Raw genomic sequence first — 7,917 nt, 5'->3', positions numbered from 1 at the left:
TAAAAGAACAGTTAAACCTTTATCCTGAAAAATTTAAAGAGTATTATAGGATGAACCAGGCTAGTTTTAGATATTTATTGGAAATTGTAGGTCCGAATATAGAAAAACAAAACACCAATTATCGAAAAGCAATTTCGTCAGAAGAACGTTTATTAATAACTTTAAGGTAAGCATACTGTATAATATATAATAATACTAATTATTAATTATGTATAATATACAGGGTAGCGAGAAAGTATGGAAACACGGTAATTTCTCGGAAACCGCTGAAACGATTTTTATAGATGTTGGTGGGTAAGGGTTTTCTAATACGGCCGATATAACAGTGGTAATTACATTGTTGTCAAATCTTCCGTTATGCTGGAAATCTAATGAACTTTCTTATTTCAAATGGAACACCTTGTATATTTTATGCATTTTGACGACCTTAAGAAATACAGATTATTTTTATGTTATATTCCCTATACCTAAATCCCATAATTTCGGAGTTATTACTACATTTATTAAAAAAAAAAATTTTAAGCAAATTATAAAAATCAATTTTTTTCAGCCCGGATAGACATTATTTTAGTTTAGATTCTTTGAATCATTAAAAACAAAAAAGGTCTTTTGTAATTTTTACCTAAAGTTAATCGGTTCCTAGTTATAAGCAATTTAAAACAATATAAAAATCGAAAAATGACGATTTTCTAGGTTCAAAAACACAAGTAAAAAATATTATTTTTGAAACAACGAAGGGAAATTCAAGCTCAAACCTTATTTTATCAGCAACCGATAAGTAATTTGGTTTTATTGCATTTTAAAACAATCTTTTCTAGTTGTTAATGCAGCCCAATCGCCCGTCCTCTCATGCGCTTCATTAACAATTGAAAAAAGAACAATGTTTTAGAAACGTGCCAAAAATTCTTATAGGGAGCTAATAAAAGAAGGTTTGAGCTTGAATTAAGATACTTCGTAATTTCAAGAATTATTTTTTTTAACTGTGTTTTTGAATCTTAAAAATCGTAATTTTTCGATTTTTTTTCAGTTTTACATTGTTTATAACTCGGAAACGATTGACTTCAAAGAAAAATTACGAAAGATCTTTTTTGTTCCCAATGATCCAAAGAACCAAAATAATGTCTATCCGGGCCAAAAAATTTGATTTTTTAATTTGTTTAAAAAAATTTTTTTTAATAAATGTAGCAATAACTCCGAAATTGTGGCATTTAGGTATAGGAAATATAACATGAAAAATAATGAGTATTTCTCAAGAACGTCAAAACGCAAAAAATATACAGGGTGTTCCATTTGAAATAAAAAAAGTTCATTAGATTTACAGAAAAACGGAATATTTGACAACAATGTAATTACCATTATATTATCGGCCGTATTAGAAAACCCTTACCCACCAAAATCTATAAAACTCGTTCCAGCGGTTTCCGAGAAATTACCGTGTTTCCATACTTTCTCGCTACCCTGTATAATAATACTAATAGTAATAAGTTCAGCATATTCATACTACACTATTGTTGTTAATATTTTTGGATAATCCTCTGCAACTACTCTATTTGTCTCCCAAGGGTAACACTCTGAATTTTGACTTGAGGTTGGACATAGGAATAGGAATTTAATATACATTGCGCTGGAGTAAGTGTTACCCCCATATTAACTTATTTATATTTAGCACATATGCAAATCGGACAGGTCGATTTTTAAAATAATCATAGTATATTATAGTATCAATGTTTCGAACTTTACACGATCGCTCTTCAGGTGACAGTCATAGCTAAGATTTTTTGAATGGGAAAGTACATCATGTAACACCTCATTTAAAAGCTTTTAAAATACTGATTACAAAAATGTATAATACTTGCACAAAATTTCGTTCCAATATGTTTTAAATGGATTCATTTCTTTTAAATCCTGAGAAAACTAATAAGAATTTTTTAAAAATTTAAACCATAAAGAAAGATTACATTTAATTTAGAAGAAAGTTACAGGGGTGCAAACGAAGAGAAAATTTAGTATGATTTTTAATTTGAAATATATCATTCAAAAGAAACTTTTTTTTTATTCTAAGGGACTTTTGGCCCTCGGTAATAATATGGTTTTTTATTCTGCGTTTAAATTTTTCATAAATACTTATTAGTTTTCTCAGGATTCGAAAAAAATGAATGCATTTAAAAAGTATTGGACCGAAATTATGCCTAAGTATTATACATTTTTGTAATCATAATTTCAAAAGCTTTGAAATGAGGTGTCACTTTATGTACTTTCCCATTTCAAAAAATCAAAGTTATGACTGTCACCTGAAGAGGGATTGCGTAAAGTTCGAAAAATTGATGCTGTTATATAATATGACAAAATAGACCTGTCCGAGCGTTTTGCTTAAGTACTAAAAATAAATGAGTTAATTAGGGGGTGGGATAACACTTATTCCAGCGCACTGTAGATCTGCTGTTTAACAACTATGTACTTTACATATGGTTGTAGCGTTAGATCGTGATGAAGTAGAATACGGCAGTCTAATACATGTCTGTATCTTCTAGTATGTCATCCATTAGAGCGACAACTTTCTGGCGAAATCTTCTATTTTGCTTCTCTGTCATTTTTTTCATGTCTGGCAATAAACTGCGTAAAAAAGAGAGATTGGGATTTTCTTCGACATTCTCTTTACCTTTTTTTTGTTGAAGCCATCCAATGAAAGCGTCATCAGCCGGAGTTGATATTGATGAATTTGTTGTAGTTTGCTGACAGATTCTGCTCTTTTTATTAGGATGCCTAGAAGTAATTATCGTTTCATCTACAGTTGGTCCCGTAAATTCATCTGTCATATAACGGGACGGAGTTGATGGATGGAGAGAATGGTAGATTTTGCTCTTGTTATTAGGATGCCTAGGAGTAATTATCGTTTCATCTACAGTTGGTCCCGTAAATTCCTCTGTCATATAACGGGACGAAGTTGATGGATGGAGAGAATGATAGATTTTGCTCTTGTTATTAGGATGCCTAGGAGTAATTATCGTTTCATCTATATTTGGTCCCATAAATTCCTCTATCATATAACGGGACGAAGTTGATGGATTGGGAGATTTTCGTACGGTATCAGGTGTGTCCGTTTCGTGATCTTCGGAAAATTCTGCAATTTGATCAGTTTCATCATCCAAATGCTGATTGTAATCAACCAGTGCTTCCAGATTGCCGATGTGGTGTTTACTCTTTGTGTATGGAAGAAGGAACTCCAGGCACTGATTTAAGTAATATTTCTTTTTGGAATTTTTCCCAGAGCCGCTTGGTGGTGCCTTCAGTGACCGAAGAAATGCCGTTCGGATGTTCCTCCAACGTTCGCGGCAATTGGTTACTGAAAAATAAAAAAGTATTTTAAAAAACTGCAGCATAATGCACGGTTCTAAAAGACATATCATTAGTCCATGTGGTGAGACCGCTGTCGTCTAAAAAAATGTCTGCTTTAGTTTATTTGCGGATTCCTATTCAAAAATATCTCCTTCAAAAAAATCTAAAGGATGCCGGTCGAAATTTTTTGGCAGAAATTTTTTAAACAATTACAAAAGAACCCCTTTTTGCACCGTAAAATTTTCTTTAGGTTTTTTGGGTTCTTCTAGACAACAAAGATATTTTGTCATTTTTCTTTGATAGCTTTCGAGTTATAGGCGATTTAAAATCTGAAAAAGGGAAAACTCGTATTTAAATTAGAATTTTTGAGGCTGTCAAGAGCTTAAATTAAACTTTAAACATTCTCAAGAGTGATCGAGTCTAACTTCAATTTAGGCGGTAGCTATATGCATGCCAAATTTCATGTTAATCCAAGTGGTTCTTTAAAATTTTGAGGTTTTGCAATATATAACCGTTAAAGAACGTAAGTACTATAAATAACTTTTCAAAAAAATTCAAAAAATTTTGTTTTTGAAAAATTTTTTGAAAATTTTTTTTATGATTTTAGTCCATTCTTTCACGGTTTTTGCTCTAAATTTTAAAGAACCGCTTGTATTGACATGAAATTTGGCATACGTATAGCTTACATGTCAAAGAAAAAAAGTGATATTGTGCCGATGTGTGCTTTTGCCCTGGGGGTGACTTTCACCCCCTTTGGGGGTGAAAAAATATATGTCCAAAATAAGTCTAGAAATGGGTAAACTGACTAATTTTAAGTAACTTTTGTTCTATAAAGCTTTTTCGCCAAGTCAACATTTTTCCAGTTATTTGCGAGTGAATATGTTCATTTTTCAACAAAATAACCACATTTTTAGACGGTTTTTCGCAAATAACTCAAAAAGTAAGTATTTTGTCGAAAAAAACCTTCTTAGCAAAATATAGCCTATCAAAAAGTAAAAGAAATGGTGTACGCGTTAGGTCTCCGGATCTCGTAGAACCAGAGTTATAGCCAATGAAAAATATATTCATATTCACCAAATTTCAAATAGAATATTTTGACGTGAAATATCCAAAAAATTAAGCACTTTTTGGGGAAACCCATTATAAATTTTTTAAAGTGTTTTAAAAAAGCTCTATTTCTGTTTTTACAAAAAGTTTCTAGCATTAAATTTAAGCAAGTTACGCTCAAAATAAAGTTGGTCCCTTATGTTTTTGCAAAAAAAAAATCGGGAAGACCACCCCCTAATTAGCAACTTAAATGAAATTAATCGTTACCGCTCCATAAATTATTTTACTTATGTTGTGTTTATATGATCTGTAAGTTTCATCGATTCAAAGTGCTTATTTTTGAAAAAATTTGGTTTCAAAGTAAAATTTTTAAAAACTTTTTTGCTTTTTTGAATATCATGTATTTTTTTGATTTCTATTAGACAAAAATTTATTAAGATTTGGTGTTTCTAAATTTGCATACATCCGTGATCAGTGACTCGTTCAACTCCTTTTAACTACAGCCATTTCAATAATAAGGACTTTGAACCGATGAAACTAACAGATCATATAAACAATATATACACGAGTCAAGAAACTGGTGAAGTCGTAACGAATTAGTTCATTTAAGATACTAATTAGGGGGTGATTTTCTCGATTTTTTTACCAAAACCAATAGGGACTAACTTTATTTTGAGCGTAACTTGTTTAATTTTGATGCTAGAAATTTTTTTTATAAAACAAAAATAAAGCTTTTTTTAAACATTTTAAATAAGTTGTAATGAGTTTTCCCCGAAATGTGCTTCATTTTTGGTTATTTCACGTTAAAGTATTCCATTTGGAATTTGACGAATATGAACCTATTTTTCATTAGCTATAACTCTGTTTCTACTAGGTGTAGAGACATGATATATACCCCATTTTTTAAAAAATTTTACAGGCTATATTTTTGTTAAGAATGTTTTTTCGAGAAAATACTTACTTATCGGGTGGTTATTTTGTTGAAAAAATGAACATAGTCACTGCCAAATAACTCGAAAAGTATTGACTTAGTGAAAAAACTCTATAGAACAAAAGTTATTTAAAATTAGCCAGTTTATCCATTTGCTGACTTTCTTTGGACGAATATTTTTTCACCCCCAAGGGGGGGCCGAAAACCACCCCCAGGGCAAAAGCACATATCGGCACAATATCACTTTTTTTCTTTGACTTATTAGCTATGTGTATGCCAAATTTCATGTCAATCCAGGCGGTTCTTTAAAATTTAGAGGTTTTGAAATATTTTACCGTTAAAAGAACGGACTATTTCTGGGTCATTCTAAACAAAAATATATGTTTTGTTTTTCTCGAAAGTTGATAGTTTTCGAGTTATAAGTGATTTAAGATCTAAAATTATGAAAATACTTTCGACGATTGAAGTACTTTCGACGATTGAAATCTCAGTAATATATTATTTTTGAGGTTGCCTAAACTGAAGTATGTATAAATATTATGTTTAAAGATTATGTCGAGTAATCGGGGCTTATTTGAATTTAGACCATTGTTTTTTAATTGTTAATTATGCGCTTCCATTCGAATTGTAAGCGCGCGCCGTGCTGTAGTCGCGCATATTTAACAATTAAAAAAAAAACGGTATAAATTGAAACAAGACCTGAATACTCTACAGAATCTTAATGTTTAAACCTCAATTCAGGCACTTGCAAACTACAAAACTTATTTAGATATTAGTTTTCAAGCCTCGAAAATTCGTATTGCCACAAACTATCAAGTTTAAGAAAAAATGAGAAGATATATTTTTTGTTTAAAATGACACAAGAATCGTAAAAAAACATTTTTCGGAATAAAAAATAAAACCTTTTAAATTTGTTTAAACAATTTCAGCCCAATAATTTTACCCGGCACCTTGCTGATACGTTTAAAGAAGACATTTTTGAGCAGGAATCATCAAAGAAACCGAATAGAAAACATTTTTCATACGGGAGCTACCTCACAACCTTCAGTAGATTCTTCACATTAATTAAAATTTTTGTATATTATATTATTAACATATTTTTTTATATTTTATTTATTTATTAAATTAATTATTGCCAATTTGCCAATTATGTTACATAAATCATATAGCGCGACAGAGAAACCACATAGTGCGGCGGGGCGCAGCGCTGCTGCGACGAGGCGGAATAAAAATCGAGTGGACTCGTATATTTAACAATTTAAAAAACAACGGTTTATATTGAAATAAACTCATATTACTCATCAAAATCTTAAAACTTAATGTTTAAACTTCAACTTCAAAATTTACTTAGGTACGAGTTTTCAAGACTCGTATTTTCACATTTTTCAGAGTTTAAATCGCTGATAACTACTAAACTATTAACTTCTTAGAAAAATGACAAGATACCTTTTTTATTTAGAATGACCCAGAAAACCTAAGGAAAACGTTTCCCGGAGCAAAATAAGAGATTGTTGGAATAGAGCGCGCTGCACCGGCAAAAGAATTGGATAGTAACGCATTATTAACAATTAAAAAACAACGGTATAAATTGAAGTTAGACCCGATCACTCTTCAAAATCTTGAAAATTAATTATTGAACGTTTGAACTTCAATTTAAGCACTTGGCAACCCCAAAAGTACTAATATAAATATTAGTTTTTATGCTTCAAAAATGCTTATGTTCGCATTTTTCGGATTTTAAATCGCCTATAACTCGAAAACGGTCCACTTTTGAAAAAAATGAAAAGATAGCTTTCTTGTTTCGACCAATAATCCTAAAAAAATATCCGGATAAAAAAATAAAGTTTCCGCAGCAAAAAAAGGTGATACTTTGTATTTGTTTAAAAAAAATTGTTTAAACAATTTCTGTTCAAAAATTTCGCCCGCGCCCTTCAGATTTTTTATAAGATTTTTTGAATAGGAATCCACAAAGAAATTGAGTCAGACATTTTTTCAGACGGGAGCGGTCTCAGCACATGGACTACATTAATATTTTATAGATCATAGACAGGCCGATTTCTAAAAATAATCATTGTATATTAGAGTAACACTGTTTCGAACTTTACGTGATCCCTCTTCAGGTGACAGTCACAAGTTCATAAGTTTGATTTTTTTATAAATATGGAAAAGTACATCATGTGATACTCATACCTCATTTAAAAGCTTTTAAAATACTGATAACAAAAATGTATAATACTTGGGCAAAATTTCGGTCAAATGTTTTTTAAACGCATTAATTTTTTTCGAATTCTGAGGAAACCAACTAGTATTTTTGAAAAATTTAAACGCAGAATGAAAGATTACATTATTACCGAGATCCTAAAGTCCCTTAGAATAAACAAAAAGTTTATTTTGAATGATATAGGTATTTGAAATTAAAATTCATACTAAACTTTCTCTTTGTTTTCACCCCTGTAACTTATTAAAATAAACATTATAGAAGTTTTTAGGGACTTTGGGCCCTCGGTGATAATGTAATTCTTTATTCTGCGTTTAAATTTTTCAAAAATTCTTCATAGTTTTTTGGATTAAAAAAAAAAATGAATGCATTTAAAAAGCATTGG

Source organism: Diabrotica virgifera, chromosome 9 (assembly GCF_917563875.1).
Source record: "Diabrotica virgifera virgifera chromosome 9, PGI_DIABVI_V3a".
Taxonomy (NCBI): domain Eukaryota; kingdom Metazoa; phylum Arthropoda; class Insecta; order Coleoptera; family Chrysomelidae; genus Diabrotica; species Diabrotica virgifera.
The sequence above is the reverse complement of the archived record's forward strand: the minus strand, read 5'-3'. Positions refer to the sequence as shown.